The sequence below is a fragment of the Notamacropus eugenii genome, chromosome 5 (genome assembly GCF_028372415.1).
Source record: "Notamacropus eugenii isolate mMacEug1 chromosome 5, mMacEug1.pri_v2, whole genome shotgun sequence".
Classification (NCBI taxonomy): Eukaryota; Metazoa; Chordata; class Mammalia; order Diprotodontia; family Macropodidae; genus Notamacropus; species Notamacropus eugenii.
Genome location: NC_092876.1, coordinates 362,513,760 through 362,526,035, shown reverse-complemented (window position 1 = coordinate 362,526,035; position 12,276 = coordinate 362,513,760). Strand labels below are relative to the sequence as shown.

Here is a 12,276-nt window from a genome sequence, read left to right as displayed (position 1 = left end):
GGTATAGTAAATTTGTGAGGTTACTAAAGGCTCCCTATAGTAAATTATCCTTTTATGTATTGAAGGACATCACAATAGTCTAAAAGAGTTCATTCAGATCTAGAGAGTGAGCTTTCAGTCCACTTATATTCCTCACATCAAATCTTCTGTCTTATTTATACAAAGGCAATTATTAGGCATCTGATATATACAAAGAATTCTTCCCTATAAAAGAAACTCTTATTCCTTATCAGTAACAGCTTTAAATAAGTTTGAATTGTTTTCTTTATCTTTGTAGTTTTAAAAATCTTTTCCCTCTTGATACTTTCCCAAAAAAGTGATCAAAATGTTATGGTGTTGACTTATTCTGTTTTTTTCTGTGGAAAAGAAAACTAACTCTACATCCTGTTTACCATTCCCTGGACAACCTCAAACCTAATTACCAAAGTTATCTGATTACGTATGTTCTGATGCCAGTCTTAATCTCCTCAAAGAACTGACTATCAAATATTCAATGTGAAGGGTAACAAATGAGAAAGAGAGATCAAAGACTTCAAGGAATCGTGCCACCTTTAAATAATTAACTGAAGGAAGAGAATATTATGTTTATAGCAGAAGAGAGGGGAAATCATAGCTTGAAAAATACAATTTTAGAGATAAATGGAGCAAAATATGAACCTAACTCATAACTTTAAATGTGAATGGATTAAACAATCCAATAAAATGAAAAAGTTAGAGATTTGGATAAGAAAACAAAATCCTACAATCTATTGCTTACAGAAAACACGATTTACAAACAAAGATATGCACAAAACTGAAAGAATGGAGGAAAAGTTTTTACTGTGGCTCAAATCAATCCAAAAAAGCAGGAGCTGCCATCATGCTATTAGACAAAGCAAAAAACAACTATTCAAAAAATAAAAAGGGATAAACAGAGAATTTATAATATGCTGAAAGAAACCATAGAAAACAAGACAATATAAATTAAAAAATCACCTATATACTCCAAGTAACTTCGCATCCAAATTCAGAAAGTAAACATTATCTGAATGTCAAGCAAGCATAGACAGTAACACAATAGTGGCAGGAGATTTCTATAACCCTTCATCAGTTTTGGACAAGTCCAAAAGAAAGATAAACAAGAGTGAAAATATGGAACTGAACATATTTCTGAAGAAACTAGCATTAAAAGACATGGCATCTTTTAAATGCAACATAATATAATAATATGTATATACATAGTTGCAACATACAGAATTTTTACAAAAACTGACCACATAGTAGAACACAGAAATATTGCAAACAAATGCAAAATAGCTGAAATAATCACTACATCTTTTACAGACCATAAAACAACAAGAATATAAAGTAATTCAAGGACCACAAACAAAAGATACAGACCCAAATGACAACTTCACAATGAAATCTTAAATAATAAGTGAACTAAAGAACAAATTATAAAAACATAACATAAAAGCTCTAATGATGAAACAACATACCAAAATTTCTAGGATGTATCTAAAGCAATCCTCAGACAGAAAATCATAATTTCACAAACATGTAAATGAAAACACATTAGAGGACACCCCCAAACTACTTCTTCATTAAGATGGAATGTTCACAGGTATTACACATTGCACATATTTTCAGTGTTTTCCAATATATCAATCAGTTGTGCTCACATTTTTCTCCTCTCTAAAAATATATCCTATTTATTATATGAGATGATTCTCAGGGAGAGTCAAGGGAAGGGATGCATGAGATACTATGGTAATATAAAAAAACGGAAATGTCAATAAAAACTTTTTAAAGGAAGAATAATAATAAAGTGCCATTGGATTTTGCAATCAAAAGATCACTAGTATTTTTGAAGTGAGTAGTTTTGCTGGAATCAAGAGGTCAGAAATCAGGTTGGAAAGAATATGAGAGGGGATGGGAGCTAACCACTGACATGAAAACATGTACACTCATCACTGGCCTGGGAGGAACACTGAGGGAAGATGATTCCAGCACCTTTATCCATCATTTTAAGACTTAGTCAGCTGTAATATTTTTATCGTTCTGTCATTTTCAGTCATATCAGACTCTTTGTAACTTCATTTGAGGTTTTCTTGGCAAAGACAGTGAAATGCTTTGCCATCTCCTCATTTTATAGATGAAGAACCTAAGACAAACAGGGCTGTCACTTGTGTAGGATCACACAGCTAGTAAGTGTCAGAAGCTGGATTTGAACTCAGATCTTCCTGACTAGGCCCAAGGCCTATCTACTGCACCACATAGCTGCTCCAAATTGTCCTTCAACAAATTCCAAATGGATATTTTATTGTATATTTGGCTCTACTTTTATTTGTTATTAAATGTGTCGGTCACTCACTGCATCCTGGACCATCACCATTCATATTGACTTTTGTCTGACCAATGACTCTGGAGAAGAGAAGGAGACTGATGACTACACAGTTCTGCCCCACTTAAATCCGCAAATATCACCTTTATGATGTCATTGGATCTCTTTCAGAATGATAAAGAGCAAAAACAACAATGAATGTGTTAATAATGTTCACTGTATTGCCACTCATTTACAGAATATTTGCTGCTAAATGTTGAGGAATAAAGCAGAAATGATTATTTCCCCAACTTCTAAAATTAGCCCTTTAAACTCCAAGACAAGAGCTGAGGGGGATACAGAGATACTCAAATAAAAAAATCAGTTATGTAAGACTTACCTGAAAGCATATGAATAACTGAAGCAAAAAAGGGAAACTGTGTTTCATTAATGTCTGTACATATGTGAGGAATAAGAAAATTTTTCTGGGTAAGCATAAATGAAGATGAAAATGAAGAAGGTTGGAATATCAGGAAAAAAATGAGAGAATACTTTTAGGATTCATAGATTTACAATTCAAAATTTCAAATATTAGCAATGTGCATATTCTTTTTCTGTGCAGTATGATGTTATATTTAAATCATTCTGGGGACACTTTTTGCATTAAGTACAAAGATATACCTTTCATGAGTTGGGAAAATATAGCTGGTTCTATAACCCTGCCTTTCACCTGCCTTCTCCTTCCCCAGATGTCTGCTCCAACAGCTTTCAGGTGTTACAGAGCCCCTACAGCAGGGCTTTTCTCTGATTATTTTTTTATCGCAGGGCAGCAACATTCATCACCTTAGTCTCCCCTACATCCATCTATTTCAAAGAGTTGTTCTCTTCTTTTCTTTGCTTCCCGGAGGAACCAATGGTCCATTCTGAGCTACTTGACTCTTTTCTCAGAATTGCAACTGCATTAAAACTCCATAGAAGACAGAAAGAATACACAGTGTGCTGATTATAAGACAAAATGCACTTTTACTTCTGCAGCAATCACAGCTTAGTTTCTTTGCCACCCACCTTTGAAACTCTTTGCTAGTGTGAAAGATATTTTACATATGGTTACCTATTGGTCTAGAAACTTTCAGATCCTTCCCCATTCAAACTCTTCTTAAAAGGGATTTGCCTTTTTTCCCCTTCAGAACTCTTATCAGAACAGTGCAGCATTCACTTCTTTCTCCATCTTCAGGAAATGTTTGAACATAGCTCTTGCCACTGGAGATGGTATCCTTTATTCATCAAGCAGGAAATTTTCAGAAAGTGCAGGGGAAAATCTAAAGGGGAAAGAGCAATCGTGTGACAGGGCAAAGGAAGTTAGGTATTATTTGCAAGAATATGAGAAGGGTACCAATGAGCAGTTCCAGCTTTGGTAAAAGTCCAAGATTTAGCTAGTATCAGTTTAAACCAGTTATTTCCATATTATTTAGGCTAATATAAACCTTAGAAGAACATGACATATTACTAAATTATCACCAATTTTTTAAAAGCTACGATTAGTGTTACATATGTGTGTATATATTGCATCCCAGTGCATCCTGGGTCATCTCTAGTCATCCTGACGAATATCTGGTCACTGGATTCACATGGCTCTGGAGAAGTGAGGCTGGTGACGTGCATAGCCCTCCCTCACTCAAAACAAAGTCAAGTGCAAGTCATGTCATTATTTCTCTGATGGCATGGTCTTCTTCAACAACGAAGGACAAACACACCAACAACAACAGCCCACATACATATGTGTGTGTGAGTCACATTAAGTAGGCCAAAGTTAAAATCATAGGACCTATTGGGTAATTTCTTGGTCTGCGTTACTTGAAAACCCAGGGAGAATCTCACCCACTAGTAGTTCTACAACCACACTAGAGGTCAAATCAAGGGGGTAACCAAACTGAAAGGAAAAGAAATGTATTGGCATGCTAAGGAAGAGTCTTTGCTGGTAGCAGTTGTAGTTTGCAAGATAAAGACTTAGCTCCCATAGCAATTTTAGGTCAGCTTCGAGTATATAGTACACTTCTGTGGTTATTTGAATGGGCCAATAGGATATAATCTGTTCCTATAGAAAAGTTAGTCTTAAAAGTTGCTAGATACCTGTTGGTTGCAACGTGTGTGTGTGTCTGTGTGTCTGTGTGTCGGCGGGGGTGCTGGGGGGTTGTCCTTAAAGAGTGCTGTGTGCAGCAAAGTTTTGTGAATTCAGGCTAAGCAGACTAGAGGGAGTTGAGTCACATTTTGTTATTCTGTCTAAAGCAGAATGGTACTTGAGGGGATATAGCTCAGTCAGATTTTATTAATGAATCTTATTATTTAGTTTTCTTATTTCTTATTTAGTTAGGTTTTATTATTTAGCACAAAGGGGGAGGCAATGTATGGCAATTCAGTCAAACAGCACATTCCAACAATAACAACATTGTTTTTCCTTCATAGATCTTGGGATTTAAAGCTGGAAGGTACCTCAGAGATCGTTTAATTCCACCTTTTCATTTTATAGATTAAGCAAACTGAGGCCCAGAGAGTTTGCAGGACTTTTCTCTAAGCCTCATTTATATGACAGAAATACTTTTAAAGTATGTATTACCAAATGGGGTAATATGCATATGTGTCAGCTATTGCTTGAGGTCACACAGGTAGCAAACAGCAAAGGTGAGATTTTGAACCCAGATCCTTTAGAATTTAACGTTTACATTATCAAAGCTTGGACTTCAGGCAAAGAACCTGCATTTTTTCATGTTAACAAAACCCCTTTTCATTTAAAAATAGAAATAATTTTATAGTCCAAGTTCAATATGATCACATTTGGAAAATGAAAGAAAAGCATTTTTTTAGAATAATTCAGAATAAAATGGTGGGGGAGAAACTATTAATGTTTTATAGTACATCATAGTATCAAAGTGTAGATTTAATGCATCTTAGTGATCATCTGTAGTCCTGAGGTATCCAAGAATTCTTAACCTGGGGTCTGGAAACTAAGGGTTTTTTAATATTTTGATAATTATAATTTAATATATTTGTTTCCTTTATATTTTATTTTATGCATTAAGAAGACTCTTTTGTGAAGGGATCCAAAGGCTTCACCAGACTGTCAAAGAGATCCACTACAAGAAAAAAGTTCAGAACCCCTGTTCTAGTCCAAACCCTTCATTTTACAAATGAGGAAACTGAAAGCCAGAAAAGTCACCTGATTTGGTCACTTCAGTCCTTCTCTTTAGAAGCATGCATTAAACACTTGTGTTAGGCACTGAGGATACAAAGAAAGACAAAAAGTTTATCCATCCCCTCAAGGAGATCACATTATAATGAAGGAGAGAACATGCAAAAATTTATACATGTAAGAGAGTGTAAAGGAAAGATAATCTCAGAAATAAGGCAGAATTTGAACTCAGGACCCCCAAATCCATAACCAGTACCCTTTCCTCTCTACCACACTGCCTTTATGATTGTGATGGAATACTACCGTGTTACAAGAAACGAAAAGTTCAAGGAGCTTAGAAAAACATGGAAAGACTTACATGAAATAATAAAGAGCAAAACGAGGAGAACCAAGAGAACCCTGTATACAGTAACTGCAATATTGTTCTAAGAATGACTTTGAGCAAATAAGACATTTTGACTTTTATAAATATCCAAATTAACTCTAAAGAAAATATGAAAAAAAACAATATCTACTACCAGAGACAGAACTGATAAGAATTATTTTACATATACATACCTATTTGTGTCTTATGATAGCTATTTCTAAGGCTGCGGGGATGAGGGGGGTGGGGGCAGAGGAAAGGGAAAAAAAAAGAAAAAAAGAAATGTACATGGTAACTTTATCATATATTTCAAAGGAATAGCAATTTGTACATAATATATTTAAAAGAAAATGGCAATTTGTACATAACAGATTTGAAGTTTCATGTGTAATCATCATTTTTATTTTACTATGTTATGGAAGTGCTTATTTTATTCCATAAATTAAATGAATAGATGTGAAAAATTTAAGCTACAATCACATGACAATAAAAAAATCTAAGCATTAATATATGCTTGGCAATAAAGGAACAGAATTTACAAATATAGATAACAAAGGGAATAAAAATACCATATACTCTAATTGAGAAGTGATGGAAACAACTTCAAAAGGAAACCTCTACAATTCAATAATAGTCAATGATGAAATGCTCAGCCTGCAGAAAGGTATCCCTGCAGAAGAATTTCCTGAAGGGAATTGGTAGGAACTGAAACATCTGAGACATTAAAAAAGTAGGCCATCACATTAAGACAGAACACTAGGAAATCTCAAAGAGACCATAGTCCAAGAAAGATGATATAATGTATTCAGTTTTCTTGCTCTATCCTACTCATCTTCCAAATCTCATTTACACCTTGGAAAACTTTTACTTAATACATTTTCCCTTTGACAGAGAAATTAGAGTTATTCAAAGACTAATACAAAATAAGAACAAAAAATGTCTTTACCCACAAGGGAAAGCTGCCACAGAGGTATAATCACATGCAAAGAACAAATAAGGTAATAAGTATTTCATCCGACAAGTATCCTTGAAAGGGTATCTATCTCTACGTGACTTGCTAAACTCTCCCACTGGAATAGGATCTAGTTTCCATCAAGTCCCTTAGAATGAGAGATAATGGAGGTTTGGAAACCTTTCTAATTCAAAAGACAAGCTTTGTCCTTAGTCAAAACTTTGGAATAGAAAACGTTGTATATTTTTTGTTCTTCGACATTTTGCAAATCCCTGTTAAATCAAGGGATTGTTCATATTCCCTCCTACCTAAATTTTCTTGCACAAAATATTACTCACAATAAATGAAATTGGAGTTTAGGAATCATTTTATACACAGATTTCTCTGTTGCAATGATATTGTTTAAAACAATATTTGGCCTGAAGTTCACTGTATCAGTCATTTAAGCTAAAGTTTTCCTTCTCTTGCTTTTTTTACATCCTCTTTCTGCAATTCCTCTGAGATCCCATGATGTGGGTATATTTACCCAGCATTCAACTAACATTTGCCAGGCACCTATGTGAAAAGCAAGAGGCAGCATGGAATAGTAAAAAGAGATATGGTTTTGAAGTCAGGAGGATCTGTACTCATAACCAACTTATAATGTTTCTGTGACTTTGAGCAAAACATTCAACCTCCCTCTCTACCCCCAGTGACATTCTAAGGTGCAGAGCCATTACCAATCTACATTGGGAGGGAGAGTTTCCTTACTAGAATTTCCACATACCAATGAGAGGACAGGTCTAGACAAAAATAAGGTGCTAAATCTACAAATTACCTTTAGTAGAAAACTGACATGAAGCTCTCAGAGAAGGCAGTGAAAACAGTGAATCACCATTAAAGGTAATGTGGAATAATGGGGTAAATGATGGTTTTAGAGTCAGAGGATCTAGAGTTGATACCATTTACCAGCACCTGCTTGACTTTGGGCAAATAATATGACTGGGAATCAGTTTCCTCAACTATAAAATGAGGGAATTGGGCTAGATGATGTCTGGGGTTTCTTCCAGTTCTAAATCTATTATCCTAAATGAGAGATTGCTCTAAATCATTAATAACAAGTGAAATGGAAAAAAAAATCCTCTGATATTTTACCTCTTATCCAACATATGGTCAAAGTTGACAAAAAGTGGGAAAAATTAATGTTAGAAAGGCTGTAGCAAGATAGATCCACTAATGCACTGTTGGTAGAGCTGGCAATTAGTTCAACCAATCTGGAAAGTAATTTGGAATGTTGATTAAGTGACAAAAATCCTCACCCCCTTGGGTAAACTACTCTGGTATCTTTGCCAACAACACCTCAAATGGGGCCACAGAGTCAGACATGACGGAAACAACAAGCTAGTCGTATACACCGACAATGTCAAATACAGAAATTAAGGTTCCATACATACCAAAATATACATAGCACTTTGAATTAGACTAGAAACAAAATACATGCCTATTATTTTAGAAATGGCTGAACAAATTGCGGTGCATGAATATACTGGAATATTATAACACCATGAGAGATGATAAGCATGAAGAATTCAGAATTATATGACCTAATCCATAAGTAGCAGAACCAGGAAAACAATATACACAATGACAACAAGAAAAGAAGAGAAAAGAATTATTTTTTTTTTAAATCCAGTGCTATGTAATTATGCTGATTAAGTTGGCCTCATAAAAAAGTCAAGAAAATTTAACTTCCTCCTTTTTTGGCAGAAGTGGGGGCTTCATGTGCATACTGATGGGGACAGAGATGATATACTGGTTTGTTATGCTGAATGCTTTCTTTCCTTCAATACAAGAGATGACTTGCTTGGTGGGGGAGGCAAAGGCTATATCTGAAAATGAAGATATATTTAATATACTCTGATCTATTTAGATTTGGCCTCTGTGTGTACCCTATAACAGTCACAAAAACAACTGCTTTAAAATTTCAAAAAGAACCTTCTTTGTGTTATATGAGATAACTGGAAATGCATCAATGAAGTATATTACAGAGCTATAGGGTACATACCATCTATGTGCTTTATTTAGAGTTCTTCCCTGCAAAACATTTCTACCATTAATCCAGCTCTGAATATGCATATATCCTGAGAGATACATTTCTGTGGGTGTCTCTGGCCATTCAGAAATTATGGTAGTGATGGAATTCTATGTGTGTATCCCATAAAGGACAGTATCCCTTGATGGCTAATACCAATTCACAGAGTGTGCAAAAGAAACAAAAACATATGCTAGATATTCACCAAATGCAGTGCTCTGTGTGTATTTGCTACTATGAAGAATCTGTAATCTCATAAATGAGGTTCTGCCTCCTATGACGTATGAACCATCCACTTCTATCCATTCTTTGTTATTCTCATCCATGTCAAAGTGCTTCACAAGGGAGCCACACAGATCATGGCCTGATATTCTTTTTTGTACAACAAATATCTTTACATCTCTTTACTAAATTGATACCATTTGAGTATGCTGCCTATCCATCGGTTATCACCTCCTCTCCTAGCCCACCAACTTTTCCCATTATATATTTCTCCCATGGCATCACTTAGACTACAATTTCTTATAGGTAATATGCTGTCACCTACTCATGCCTCTCTATTGCCTTTCAAATAATTTCAATTTAATTCTTTAGAGACTCTGATATTACAACAGTATCAGAAGAATATTGTTGTTAGATAAACAATGTTTGGTAGGTAGAAATCAGTTATTTAATGTTTCCTGGATTGTTGAATTGACTATCCAAGAGAATTTATGTGGATGATATTTGTCCAATGAAACAGAAGTGAACTATCAATGAACAGAACTGGTCTGTATCCAAGGAGGTATAATTTTAGAAACTAAATATGGGGTTTTGAAAAACTTTTAGAAGTATCTTAAATCCCTCCTCCACAGGCCTTAAAAGAAATCACAGTGCAGCCAAGGAGTTACAATATTTCATTTTGTTCCATTAGTTGAACGGAATGGAATACAATGACAGATAAATGACACAGTGCCAGACCTAGAATCAGGATGACTCATCTTCCTGAGTCCACATCTGGTCTGAGACACTTACTAGCTATGTGACCCTGGACAAGTCATTTAATCCTGTTTGCCTCAGTTCCTTATCTAGAAAAGGAACTGGACAACTATTCCACTATTTTTTTCAAGAAAACCCCAAAAAAGAGTCACAAATAATCAGATGTGACTGAAACAACTGAATAACAATGGAATGGGATCCTGGAATAGTATGATTTGGTCTGAAATAAAAGGGTGTCATTTGTCTGGGTACTGCCTGAACACACAAGTCACACACATTTCAGACTATATTACCTTCAGAGTCATAATTATCGACATATCACAGAAAAAGATGGATCTTCCTGTTTGCAGATAGAATCCCACGTGTGTTCCACTGATGAGTCAGGCTTTCTTGCAGTAAACTTCCCAGGTGTTGCAACTTCTAGAAATGTAACATTAAGCCTTCAGCTATTCGGAGCTCAGATTTCATTCTACAATCTCATCCCTTCATTTTTCTAAAACTCTGAGGCCAAATTCAAAATAAACAACTTCCACAGGAAACTTCCATCTCCGTGTCCTCTCCAATTTTCTCTCTTCCTTGGGGTGCATTCAGATCTAGCATAACCATTTCTTTCCCATCAGACTATTCATCTTTAGCGTTCATGGAAGCCCAGGGAACTCAGATACTGTCAAATATGCCATGTAGGTTCCTAAAGGGTTTGGAAGAAGGGGAAAATACACCATTGCATTTTTGTGAGTAAAATAATAGCAAATTTGTGTCTGATCCTTATAAATCATTCCCTGTACATTTCTATCTGATCCTTTCTTTTTCTGCCTTTAAGATGAGGCCTTTACTAACCTGTGATACAGTGTGCTTGAAATACAACTAAAACTGTAGAATATTTGGAAATAACTTTGCATATACAGAGTGCCTTAAAAACATTCAATGAGATTTATTTTTTTCATGAGGCATTATATGTCCCTGCTGTACACTCAACAAGCCATTGCAAATGTATTTGGGTATGCATTTGGTGTGATTTTGAATATGCATAATATCCAACAAGCCATTTATTAGCTTTTGTAAAAGCTCCTTTTTTATGTATCTCATGCATCATCATAAATCCTAAGACAACTTTATGGGTTCACTAAAATTATGTTCAAAAAGCAATTAGCCTTTAGTATACATGCTTAAAATACGTGAGTATATATATATACCTATATGTATGTGCATATATATACATATATATTTGCGTGTATGTGTGTTAAAACTTGCAGGTACTGATTTTTTTTTATTTTCATGATGAGTTATGAATCCTTTAGATGCAAAAGGAAATGAATTTTCAAGCCTCCAAGCTAAATACCTTTATAAAATATCTTGAAAATGGTCCTATTTCCCCAGTCCTTTTCCCCAGCAATACTTTTAAAAATAAATACTCCAAAGTGGTTTGATTTAGTAAGAGTAATTGCTTTAAAAGGGCCCAGAAGTCATGCCAGGGGTCATTCACAGACTTTGTTTGGTAGCCAATCACTGCAGTCCAAGTTAATCCTCCAAAGTGTTGTTTGTAATGGCAGAGCCAGCACCATTGTACCTCGTCTGAATGAGGCCTTGTAAATTAAAGTAGCCAGTTGCTTTGTTATTTTTCACAAGAAATATAATGTTCATTACTTGCCAACAATGTACTTTGAGAAACTATGTGAACAAAAATTGATATGAATGTTTAGGGATGAGAAGTATCCTTTTTGTTTCATTTCCTTAATGGAAATGCCACTGAGTTTCTTGTAATCAATTCTTTCATCATATTATTATGCTTGGGCTGGGAGACATTGTTTATGTGTTAATATCAAGGCAAGGCAAATAGTCTTTGCTGACTCAGTGATAGTGTCATATGCTGTAAATATATTTCAAGGGGCTATATTCTTAACAAAAAGTTTCTTGTATGGGCATTTTTGTATATAATGCATACAGGAAAAACAATGTCTTATACGCATTGTGGATATAAAGGGCAAAAAAAGCATTTGTACATGGCCTTTATAGATAGGATCTGGCACCTGTCATTAGAGCAGAACAATAGAACCCTCTCCCATCATCAGCCTGGAACTTTCCTTCTTTCAGCCTAAGGAAAGTAGTGCCAGTAATACCCTGTCTTGAGAGCATTAGTCCCTTCGCTATTAAAGCTTCTCTTTTTTCATCTGCATTCTAGTCTTTTTTGGGGGAAATTCAAAAAGTCCACATAATACCCATAACTGGGGGAAGGGAAAGCCTCCCTATTAAGACTATACTAGAATCATGGAGGGGCCAGCTAAGTGGAGCACTGGGTAGAGTGCCGGGCCTGGAGTCAGTTCGTCATCTATAAAATAAAGGAAATGGTAAACCATTCTGGTATCTTTGTCAAGACAACCACATGGGCTGGTCCAAGGGATCACAAAGAGTCTGACACAACTAA

At 35.3% G+C, this 12,276-nt stretch overlaps 1 long non-coding RNA gene across 2 annotated transcripts in view; it reads right to left on the bottom strand.

The window, feature by feature from the left end:
• Window positions 1-794: 794 nt before the first annotated feature.
• LOC140506688 (uncharacterized) overlaps window positions 795-12,276 on the bottom strand; it is a 109,700-nt gene continuing 98,218 nt past the window's right edge. Inside the window, exons 3-4 of one of the 2 annotated variants that reach the window (XR_011968035.1) lie at window positions 10,148-10,542; window positions 795-3,621 (exon numbers count right to left, since the gene is read on the bottom strand). This is a non-coding gene — a long non-coding RNA (uncharacterized lncRNA). Of the gene's footprint in view, window positions 3,622-6,061; window positions 10,543-12,276 lie in introns of those variants that run through there. The other variant, XR_011968034.1, reaches the window with a different exon arrangement.